The sequence below is a fragment of the Rutidosis leptorrhynchoides genome, chromosome 4 (genome assembly GCF_046630445.1).
Source record: "Rutidosis leptorrhynchoides isolate AG116_Rl617_1_P2 chromosome 4, CSIRO_AGI_Rlap_v1, whole genome shotgun sequence".
Classification (NCBI taxonomy): Eukaryota; Viridiplantae; Streptophyta; class Magnoliopsida; order Asterales; family Asteraceae; genus Rutidosis; species Rutidosis leptorrhynchoides.
In genome coordinates, this window is record NC_092336.1 from 85,688,874 (window position 1) to 85,701,683 (window position 12,810).

Here is a 12,810-nt window from a genome sequence, read left to right on the forward strand (position 1 = left end):
ATCAGAAAAATGAGTTAGACAAGATGGTTAGGGAGTATGTTGGGGAACGAGAGGTCTTGTGTTCAATCCTCGTCTGCTACATTTTTTTTTCTTTTCATTTTTTGTTGAACCAAAACCAACTGAATTGTTATTTTGGGCCGCATACAGCAAACCCAAATAATCATGGTGACGAGTTGGGCTTCTTAAACGGATTGTTAGTTAAGTGGGCTGCTGAGGCCCAATGAGCATAGTACGGGTTATATATATTAAGTGTTATATAAATTCGTAAGAGTCTGGGTAGCGCAGATGGTTATTGAGTATGGTGGGGAATCAAGAGGTCGTGGGTTCGAATCTCGATCATGACATTTCTTTTTAAGCTTGCTCTTTAAGGTATTATTATAATTATTATTATTATTATTATTATTATTATTATTATTATTATTATTATTATTATTATTATTATTATTATTATTATTATTATTATTATTATTATTATTATTATAAAAATAATACAATTTATCATCATTTTATAAATATTAGTATTAGTATCATGCTATAACTATTAGTATTACCATTATGTATTATTATTATTATTATTATTATTATTATTAATATTAATATCAATTTTATTAGTAATATCATTTTTATTATTATATTTATGTAAATTATCATTATTAATAAAATTCCCATAAATATTAAAACTACCGCTCTTATTAAAATCATCATTATCATTATTATTACTATATTATAACCAGTAAAGATTTTGTACATAAAATATATTTATATTACTTATAATTATTTAATAAACATATTAACATATATATAGTATATAATATAATATATAGACAAAATCTGGTATAAATTCTATATAATCTACAACAACAAATAAATATAAATATTAAATAATTAATAGATGAAAATTTATGTAAATTCCATTATATGTTTTAATAAGATATACACTTGATATAGGTTCGTGAATCGAAGGCCAACCCTACACTTGTTTAATGCCGTCATATGTATTTTTACTACAAAATACATTAGGTGAGTTCATTTGCTCCCTTTTTACTCATTACATTTTGGGCTGAGAATACATGCAAATGCTTTACTAACTGTTTTACAATATTTATATGCGTGAGTTTCATTAATCCCTTTTTAAATGCTTTCGCAATATATATTTGGGACTGAGAATACATGCGCTACTTTTATAACTGTTTTACGAAATAGACACAAGTACTTAAAACTACATTCTATGGTTGGATTATTAAACCGAATATGCCCCTTTTTAGTCTGGTAATCTAAGAATTAGGGAACAGACACCCTAATTGACGCGAATCCTAAAGATAGATCTATCGGGCCCAACAAGCCCCATCCAAAGTACCGGATGCTTTAGTACTTCGAAATTTATATCATGTCCGAAGGAAGATCCCGGAATGATGGGGATATTCTTATATGTATATTGTGAATGTCGGTTACCAGGTGTTCAATCCATATGAATGATATTTTTGTCTCTATGCATGGGACGTATGTTTATGAGAAATGGAAATATGAAATCTTGTGGTCTATTAAAATTATGAAATGATTATTTATGCTAAACTAATGAACTCACCAACCTTTTTGGTTGACACTTTAAAGCATGTTTATCCTCAGGTACGAAAGAAATCTTCCGCTGTGCATTTGATCATTCTAAAGATATTACTTGGAGTCATTCATGACATATTTCAAAAGACGTTGCATTCGAGTCGTTGAGTTTATCAAGATCATTATTAAGTCAATTATAGTTGGATATATTATGAAATGGTATGCATGTCTGTCAACTTTAAATGAAATGAAAGATTGTCTTTTCAAAACGAATGCAATGTTTGTAAAATGTATCATATAGAGGTCAAGTCCTAATCCATCCGGACAAAGTCCATATTGATTATAAACGATTCATAACAGTTGATTACATAGCGAGGTACTGGACCTCTATATGATACATTTTACAAATATTGCATTCGTTTTGAAAAGACAAACTTCCTTACATCGAAAATTGACGACATGCATACCATTTCATAATATATCTAATTATAATTATCTTAATAATAATCTTGATGAACTCGACGACTCGAATGCAACGTTTTTTGAAATATGTCATGAATGACTCCAAGAAATATCTTTAAAGTGAGCAAATGCACAGCGGAAGATTTCTTTCATACCTGAGAATAAACATGCTTTAAAGTGTCAACCAAAAGGTTGGTGAGTTCATTAGTTTATCATAAATAATCATTTCATAATTTTAATAGACCACAAGATTTCATATTTTCATTTCTCATAAACATACGTCCCATGCATAGAGACAAAAATATCATTCATATGGATTGAACACCTGGTAACCGACATTAACAATATGCATATAAGAATATCCCCATCATTCCGGGATCCTCCTTCGGACATGATATAAATTTCGAAGTACTAAAGCATCCGGTACTTTGGATGGGGCTTGTTGGGCCCGATAGATCTATCTTTAGAGTTCGTGTCAATTAGGGTGTCTGTTCCCTAATTCTTAGATTACCAGACTATATAAAAAGGGGCATATTCGACTTCGATAATTCAACCATAGAATGTAGTTTCGATTACTTGTGTCTATATCGTAAAACATTTATAAAAGCAGCGCATGTATTCTCAGTCCCAAAAATATATATTGCAAAGGCATTTAAAAAGGGAGTAATGAAACTCACACATATAAATATTGTAAAACAGTTAATAAAGCATTTGCATGTATTCTCAGGCCAAAAATGTAAAGAGTAAAAAGGGCGAATGAAACTCACGCATATAAATATTGTAAAACAGTTAATAAAGCATTTGCATGTATTCTCAGCCCAAAAACGTAAAGAGTAAAAGGGAGCAAATGAAACTCACGATACTGTATTTTGTAGTAAAAATACATATGACGTCATTGAACAATGCAGGGTTGACCTCGGATTCACGAACCTATATCATTTATATATATATTAACACTTATAATAACAACTAACGAGTTTTATATATTAATATTAATATGCTTTATAATTTGTATGTTATATTAATAAATAGTTTAATTATATACTTATTTTATATATATTTTAGTTAATTATATATATGATTATATTAAAAGGTATTTATCTATTATATATAACTTAGTTAATATTTTATAATAATGATAATAAAAGTGGTTTTAATAAAATGAAAATTTTAATAATAATGATAACGCAAATAATACTTTTTGATACTAGTACATAATACTTAATAATGATGATTGTAACAATCTTTTAATTATGGTAATCTTAATAATAATACTTTTATTAATATAATAATTTTTCTACTAATGATAATAATAAAGATATTTATAATAATAATAATAATAATAACAATAATAATAATAATACTAACACTTAATGATATGATTTAATAATAACAAAAATAATAATAATAATAATAATAATAATAATAATAATAATAATAATAATAATAATAATAATAATAATAATAATAATAATAATATTGATAAATGGCTACCTTCAAAGGCTCAAAAAGAATAATGAATCGCCCAAGTCAGGACTCAAACTCACGACCTTCCGCTCACGCGTTAACCCTCAGACCATTACGCCATTTCAGTGTTTATGAATTAAACCGTAACCCATTTATATATATTTATATACATCGCATTCTATCTGTCTCAACCCATTAACACTACAGAATTCGGCCCAAAGGGAAAACAGGATATTCGGCCCAACATGCCCAAATGTTTAACACAGTCCAGTCCAGCTTCTTCTGTAAAAAAAAAATATTTTGTGGTTGCCTGGGTTTGAACCCAGGACCTCTAGAATATCACCAACACACCCAACCCTTCTGCCATTTTAGTTTTTCTGTTATACCCTCTGATTAAAACTAGATAATCCGTATTTCCGTTTCCTCTTTATATCATCATCTTCCCCATGAATTCAATCGATCCATAACTAATCCTAATTTCGAATTGTGGCTTGTTCAAGACTTATAAATAATCAAAAGCTATAAGGTGTGTTTCATGATTACCAAAACAAAAGAAATAAAAAAAAAATAAAAAAAAATATATACTTCTGCTCGTCGCTATCCTCAAAAAAAAAAATTATTTTGCAAGTTACAACGTTATAGATAAAGGTTACAACATGAAATGGGTTAGAAAACTTTCATGGAAACTTTACAAATCATTAATTTTATCAGAAACTTCAAAACAAAAACGAATTTGGCGAAGAACAAATTAGTTGACTTTTTATATTTTAATCTTTGACTCAAAAATTCATAGTCAATAGGAAGAATTGAAGTTTCAAACTTTGCAGTTAGTTTATGTAATCCATTCCTAATAACTTTGCAATGTTACATTTCTAAATAAGTTTTAAATTCGATTATTAAAAAAAAAATAGAAACGAACAGAGGTATCCTTTAAAAAAAATAATTATTAACTGAATACACTTACTTGATTTAAGGATAGCAGTTAATCACGCAAGAAGAAAAGAAAAAAAAAATTAACGCTGAATGATTGATGATAAAAGTCCTAAATTTCATCTCTTATACATGTACCAATCGGTTTACAAGAGGAGACAAGGAAATCGACATACAATCACGAATAACCAGGAAAACAAATAGAAAAAGTTAAAGGAATCTGACTTTTGTTCCAATCAATTAGATAGTGGTCTGTGTATATCAAATATTACTTACTGTATATTTTTTTTATATATATAATTTATATTTAATATTAATAATAATAAATAATAATAATAATTATATAATAATTATATAGTTCATGATTGAAATCAAGCACAGGAATCTTACTTTATGATTTTCAATAATCACAGACCTTTATTACTATTAGACTGCGGACGTTGGTTACGGACTGTGTATCGTGCACCGTTGTTCACTTAGTGGCGAATAAAAAGTCTTCAGAAAAATTTCATATTTTGAAATTAACTTTATTTATTTATTTTAGTCATTATGATATAAAATTCGATCCTAAATTTGATAAATAAAAATTACATCAACTGTTCCTCTCATTTCTGGGTAAAATATAAAAAGTGTTAAAATTTAATAACTAGATCCTAACTACATTTTTAGTAAGCCTAAAATTTATAGAACTAATTTTCGAATCACCGTTTATTCTAAAATCACATAAGTTCGAATTAAACTTCTCTAAATAATAATCGAATCGTCCAACGAGTATTACAATCATTTAACATTTATTTTTAATATACATTAATTATATATAGTTATGCTTTAAATAATAATTATTATAATATCTTATTTTTATTTTATTTTACATAATTAATTAACTCGTATAATATTTTAAATTCTACTTCAAAAATATATATGTATCTATTTTCTAAGTTATCTATATTCCCTAATTTCACTTCCATGATAAATAATATGAAAATTAAATTGTTATCTTAACAAAAGTCACGAGTGAAATATAGTAAAGCATGTGTTGGAAATCAAGCAAGAATCTCTACTAACTTTTGTCTAACCCACATTAAATGACACTTTGTTCTTACTTGTAAATCACTTTTACCATTTATTCCGAATACCGTTAAAAAGAAACGATTTCTCAATTCAACGTGGGCCTCGTAGCAGAGACTCGTAACAATACTATGTATCTGATAAATCAATCATTTGATATTATCTTCTAATTCCATCGATGAACATATTGAAGCAAGTGCGCTCATGTATAATATTATACATATAATACTTTGTTAACATTTATACATATATATATATATACACACACACACACAAATATATATACATATATATTCATATCCAATTATATAATGGTTCGTGAATCGTTGGAATCTGGTCGAGATTAAATGATTGTATGAACACAGTTTTAAACTTTTTGAGATTCAATTTAACAAACTTTGCTTATCGTGTCGGAGACATATAAAGATTTAAGTTTAAATTTGGTCGGAAATTCCCGGGTCATCACAGTACCTACCTGTTAAAAGAAATTTCGTCCCAAAATTTGAGTGAGGTCGTCATGGCTAACAATGGAAATGTTTTCATGACGAATATGAGTTAGAGTTTTATCATTATTGAGTAATATGGATAAAATCATTTGGATTTTGTGAAGAGTACAAGTGAAGCTATTACCAAAAAGTGAAATGAGTAGGTATAGATTCGTCATATCTTTTGACGTAGATAGGATTGATTTCCAAGTTCAAGAGATTTGGAGAAAATCTTCGTAATAAGATTTGGTTCTTCGGCGATTAAGGAAATCAGGACCTTCTTTGATTAAATGCGATAATCTGTTTCGATTGTTTTGTCGGGTATTTCCCTATAAATTCGCCCTCGCCATTTCCTTTATATTTTGGAGTTCCATGCTTTTGTTTTCTCTTCCCGACTTCAAGTCAAGCGAATAATGGTCCAGAATTTATAGATATAGAGTTTCGAATGATTATAATGTTCTAAGCATGAAGGAACGTGATAGCACGATTTGATTTTCAAATTTATCAACATCACGGAAGATAGAACCATCAAGAATACATTTTCTTGATTTGTTACGGAGTTAAGTAGGATGAAAGAGTTATGTAACATGGCACATGATGACGTTATGATCTGTGAATCATCACGTTTCATTTAGAAACTCAGCATGACTTACTGTAATATAATCACGTTGATCAAGTGTCATTATATTATACTAACTCATGCATCAGTTCCCATCATTACTACAATAACATTCATATTTTAAGCTTGAAAATTTACAGAATATAGAAACTAACAGTTTCTATATGATGTAATACTGATAGCACGAAAAGATTAATGATTTCAGATAAGAATAGTTATAAAAATATCTCCAGAAATATGGAGGATATTTATAATGAAAGGTACGATAATATCTCAGAATATCTAAGATCAGAGGATGATAGAAACTATTGTCTGCAAGGGTTTAGAGTAAGGAGCAAGTTATTCACTATAGACTTTAGCAGACATTGAATTATTTGGATTCTTTGAAGTCAAACTTATTCTTTGTGATTTATCCACGGCTTTCTTCATAGTTTCGCATAATCTGCTTTTCGGTACTATATTTTCTATTGAATGTTTCCAATATATTGATACACAGGAAGCACGAAGAGGTATATAATTTCGGACGAGAATATTTATGAAAATATCCTCAGAAATATCAAAGATATTGATGATGATATTTTGGAATTTCTAAGTTCGACGGTTGATGGAGAAAGATTTTCCGCAAGATTTTAACATGACTTCGGAGCAAGATATTCTCTAAAGATTTCAACGGATCCAGAATTACCTGAATCCTTTGAATATAGGATTTGGTCCTTGTATTTGTCCTTGGTCTCCTTCATGGGTAACTCAATCTGTTTTTCAATACCCAATTTTCTATCGAGCGTTCCTAACACTCCTTTCTTTATCATCAAACTTTTGTCCGTTTAGACCATCTACCATTTTTCTGTTTCCTCTGCATTTAATGCTATGATATCTGAATCATCGGTTATTAATCCGAGGTGGTTTCAGGAGAATTGTGTTTTTAGATGATTAAACGCTGATGGTAATATGATGGAATATGAAAGGTTACCTGGTAACAATAAAAGAGCACGCGTATATATAAACGTTATAATAAGGTTGTTTCGTACGAAAAGTCGAAGTTGACTTGTTGGAGCTGTGACAAAATTTGCTAATTTGGAAAGGGATTGCAAAGTTATTTTGGGTAATAATAACACTAAGAAATTAGCATAGCTACGTTTTAAACGTTTACTCAGTTTCTGAGAATTTTTCAGATGCATAACTAAATGCATCACTCTTTTCTTACGTAAATGAAGTGCGGTTGGTTCATCCTCTCGATTGAGGTATTTTCAAGAATTACGAAAGGTTTGAACGCATATTGTATTTGTCAAGATACAAATGAGGTTTGAGATGAAACCAAGTGGCAACTTGAAGAATTGTTTAGTTTCATATATTATAATCAATATTTTTAATTCATTTTAATTGTCCATCGTTATTAGTCCACAGTCGATAGTCCACAGTTAACAATCTAATAATTTATATATAGTTTAATATATAATATTCGAATTAATTACTAAATATCGTGACCCGTGTACATGTCTCAGACTCGATCACAACTCAAAGTATATATATTATTTGAGAATCAACCTCAACCCTGTATAGAGAACTCAATCATTACTGCATATAGAGTGTCTATGGTGATTCCAAATAATATATATAGATGCGTCGATATGATATGTCAAAACCTTGTATGCGTGTCCCGATATTTAAAGTGCGTAAAATAAATAACAGAAATTAAATGACGATAAATAAAATTGCGGGAATGTAAATTGCGATAAATAAACTGCGATAAATAAATTGCGATAATTAAATGGTAATACGGAATTAACAGTTAGCTAGGAACAGTTAGCTAGGATTTTGTTAGGGTGGATTCTTAATAGAATTTCATATTGTTAATTAATCTGTTTCTAATCAATTTTTATTGTGTCCATTATTTCTTCATTATGCCACTTGTTGGATTCTGATAGGTCAAAATCCATATATGAAATTGAATTTGAATGAAAATAGTTATTCTTTGGTGAAAGAATACGTATATCGGTGGTTGTAAGTAGGATAGTGAATGATTGTTGAATTAGATTCAAAGAATGTACAGTGTATTTATTAATGTGAAATCTAAATATTCCTCGGGTATTACCTACCCGTTAAAATATTTTCACCATTAACAGTTTGTACAAAAGAATTTTTAATTACAATCTTTATGAAAACATATATACATATATATTTTCTTCAGATGTAATCATGAATTTAATGAGTTAACATGATATTAAACTCATTTAGTTTTCAGTTGGAACTAGAATAAATAATCTCTAAAACATTAGAGATTACATAATCACCATGTCGAACGAAGATAACTGATGTAGAATGTCATGTAGAATGATGATTATACTCGAGGTATAGATTGAGATGTTGAGGCATGTGATATTGAAATTTGGGTTGTTGGTGGTACCGTTGGTGCCGGTGATTTGGATGAAGCTGGTACGTTTTGCACCATATTTTCTAAGACTACAACTTATGCGCGAAGTTCGTTAACTTCTTCTATTACACCGGGATGATTGTCGGTTCGGACGAGCGGATGAATGAGGTTTAGAATCTGAGATAGTATATGATCGTGATGAGATACTTTAGAAATGAGAGAGAAAATGGTGTCTCGAACAGGTTCGCCGGTAAACGTTTTAGGTTCATTGTCAAGAGGTGAATTTGGTTAGTGGAAATGATCGCCTTCTTCGCGTTTCCATTGATTAAGTCGACTACGAACCCATCTCCAATTCATTCAGAATAGATGATGGCTAATTGATCGATTCATTCCTGTTACTCTGCTTTCGGAGCTCGAGTGGAAATCCATATCGAAATAGCTGTCGGAATAACTATCGAAATAGCTATCGAAATCAGATGGACTCGAACTGGTTGAGGGATTCATCTCGTACGATCAGATGAAGGATTTTCGATAAGAAATAGATTATAGGATGTAGATTAGTACCCTGCAATACATAATTTTACATATGCATATATAATACTAAAATCCCATAAGCTACGGAGGAATCTACGGAAGCTGTCAGGCAAAGGTAACAATAACAGATACGCTAAGATATGAATTTAACTATACACTGTCTATGCAATAAAGGCAGTAACAATAATTATAATAGTAATTAATATTAAATATTAAATTTAAACTAATAAATATTACCATTTTATCAACAACTTAAAATACATTATAAATATCAAACTTATTAAAATTATATATATATATACAATAAAACTTATTAAAAATATTATTTAATTATATATTTGTAAAATAATATATATTAAATGGTAATATTTTATAATAATATATTTAAATTATATATTAAATATTTAAATATATATGAAAGTTATAATATATGTATTGTTAATAGATTTTACATATATTTTAATATAGTACGGCTGACAGGCTCATACGCATGGTTGATGCTGAGCTAAGTCACAATTACAACCTAAATGATAAGACACGAGTGAGTGATCACCCGTACGGTTGATGAAGCCAACTCGTACGTGTGATGAATGAATCGTATGGGTGTGTCAACAGCAGGGGTATATAAAGTCTTATGTTCTTCATTTTAGGTTAAGCCTCTCATTTGTTACACACACTCAGATCTAGTGAGCTCCTTCGATTCTCTCTCAGTCCAAATCACCCAGGTGGTGAATAATAGCTCTAGGTGTTGATCTAATCACACTTGATTTAGTTGTGGTTTGACTAAATTAATCAAAAAAAAAAACTTAACCTATTCACTAGAGGGTTTGATTCACTTATTCTGCCATTGTGTGAGTTAAATCTGTTGATTTCTAAGTTCCTAGTCATGTTTCATCACCTTCTATTCTTTCCCCCTCAACTCATATTTTAAAGTATTCATCAATATGCTCCATCCAGTTCTGATTCTCGATATACTTCTAACTTTCATATCGGTCATTCTTCTTTTTTTTCATCTACCGCCGGAAGAATCTATTTACTTCTACTATACTCTTGGGTTTATAGTATTCCTAGTTCTCCCGTGTCTTTATATTGCTATATGCATCGATATATATGGTTTATAATTTCTGGTTTTTCGTTGGGCTTTATATGTTCCCTTATATTTCAAAGTCTCTGCTTCTGTCTTCTATAATCATTATCATTCACAGTTAATGCTCTCTTTTATTTGCTGCAATTTATACCCCAATTTCTATTTCGAAGTTTTGTCCTTTCGTTTCTTCTTCTTGCGATTAAGCACCGCTTGTAATGGTCCAGAATTCACAGATACGAATTTCGAAATGAACATTGTTAATGTTCTAGGAAGGAAATTGTGATGGCACGATGTTGACTTGTCAAATTACTAAAATACCTTGGAAAAGGCCGAATCATCAAGAAATATTTTCTTGATATTTTAGAGGTTAAATAGAATACAAGAGTCGTATAACATGGCACATGATGATGTTATGATCTGTGAATCATCACGTTCCATTTAGAAACTCAGCATGACTTACTGTAATATAATCACATTGATCAAGTGTCATTATATTATACTAATTCATGCTTCAGTTCCCAACACTACTTCAAAATATTCCTATTTTAAACTTGAATGTTTCAGAATTTAGAAACTAAAATAGTTTCTTTTATGATGTAATACAGATAGCGCGAAGAGGTAAATGATTTCAAATAAGAAAAATTAATATCTTCAGAAATATGGAGGATATTTATAATGAAAGATATGATGATATTTTAGAATTTCTAATATCAGAGGATGATGAAGAATATTGTCCGCAGGAGTTTAGAGTCAGGAGCAAGGTATTCGTTAATGACTTCAGCAGATGCTGAATTATTTGGATCCTTTGAAGTCAGGTTCAGTCTTTGTAATTTGTCCACAGCCTCCTTCCTACTTTGCTCAATCCGTTTTCCAGTTCCAAGACTTCTCTTTTTCTGCGCTTTGCCAGCACACCTATTCATTATCATCAAACTTTTACTGTTAAGATCGTTTATAGTTTTTTTGCTGCTTCATCAGTATTTTTCCATTTTCGGAGAACCAATTCGTAGTTCGAAGTGTTTTTCAGAATCTTCACATTCAAATTAAGTCCAGAAGATAGACGTTATATATACACATATAACTGTTGGCGTAGACATGCTGCGAGATTTCAAAATACTGATTGCTAATTCCCAATGATTCGTATGGAAATTCTCATTACAAGATGCGAATGAGTAAATGATGGGGTTTCAATGAATAATTATAATGACTTTTTGGAGAGGCTAAAGTCAAAGGGTAATGAAGTTGTTGATACATCTGTTAATAATGTGGTGGAATGTAAAAGGTTCCCTGGTAACGATGGTGTATTTCTCAAGGTTATAATAAGGTTAGTCTGACTGAAAAGTCGAAGTTGACTTGCTGGAGCTGTGACAAAACTGGCTACTTTGAATAGGAGTCGCAAAGTTATTTTTGCTAATAAATGCTAAAGAATCTGACGCGGATACGTTGTTTAAACTTTTACTTTGGTTTCAAGAGTTTTTCAGGTACATAACTGTGGGTAACATGTGGTTGGATCATCATCTCGATTGCTCATCATTCGAAGTGTCTTCAGAAATTTTCGAAGGGTTTGAACACAGATTGTGATCGTTAACATACATTTGATGTTCTAACACAGTTTTGAAGTCAAAATATAGCTTGTGAAAGATGTAAGGATCTAAGCGTGATGATTTTGGTCATATCTCAAGTTGAATTTTGAGATTTCAAAATCAGAATATGTAATTAAATTTTGAATGAGTATGGTTGTTTTGATTTCTATAAAAGAATGTATATTGTTGTGAAAGTAGGGAGTATAATGGATGATTTGCTGAATCAGATTCGAAGAATGTAATATATTAATTGTGAATTTATATATCTCTCGGGTATTACCTACCCGTTAAAAAAAATTTCACAATTAATATTTTGTACAAAAGAATTTTATTACAATCTTTATGAAAATATATATATGTATATTTTCTTCAGATGTAACATAGATTTAATGAGTTAATGTTAAATTAAACTCATTTGATTTACGGTTGAAACTAGAATTGAATAATCCCTAAAGGCTTTAAAAAGTAGATAACTTTTACGCAGTATTTATTTAATGACATTGAAATTATGAATCAATACTTCGTTATTTGTTGATGTATGATGTTCGGTTCGTGAAATTCTTGTGAATTTCGCAAAGTACGAATGATGTTATCTGAAAAGTTTCGGGTACATCGATGATGAAAGTGTAAAATCAAATATATACTTGATT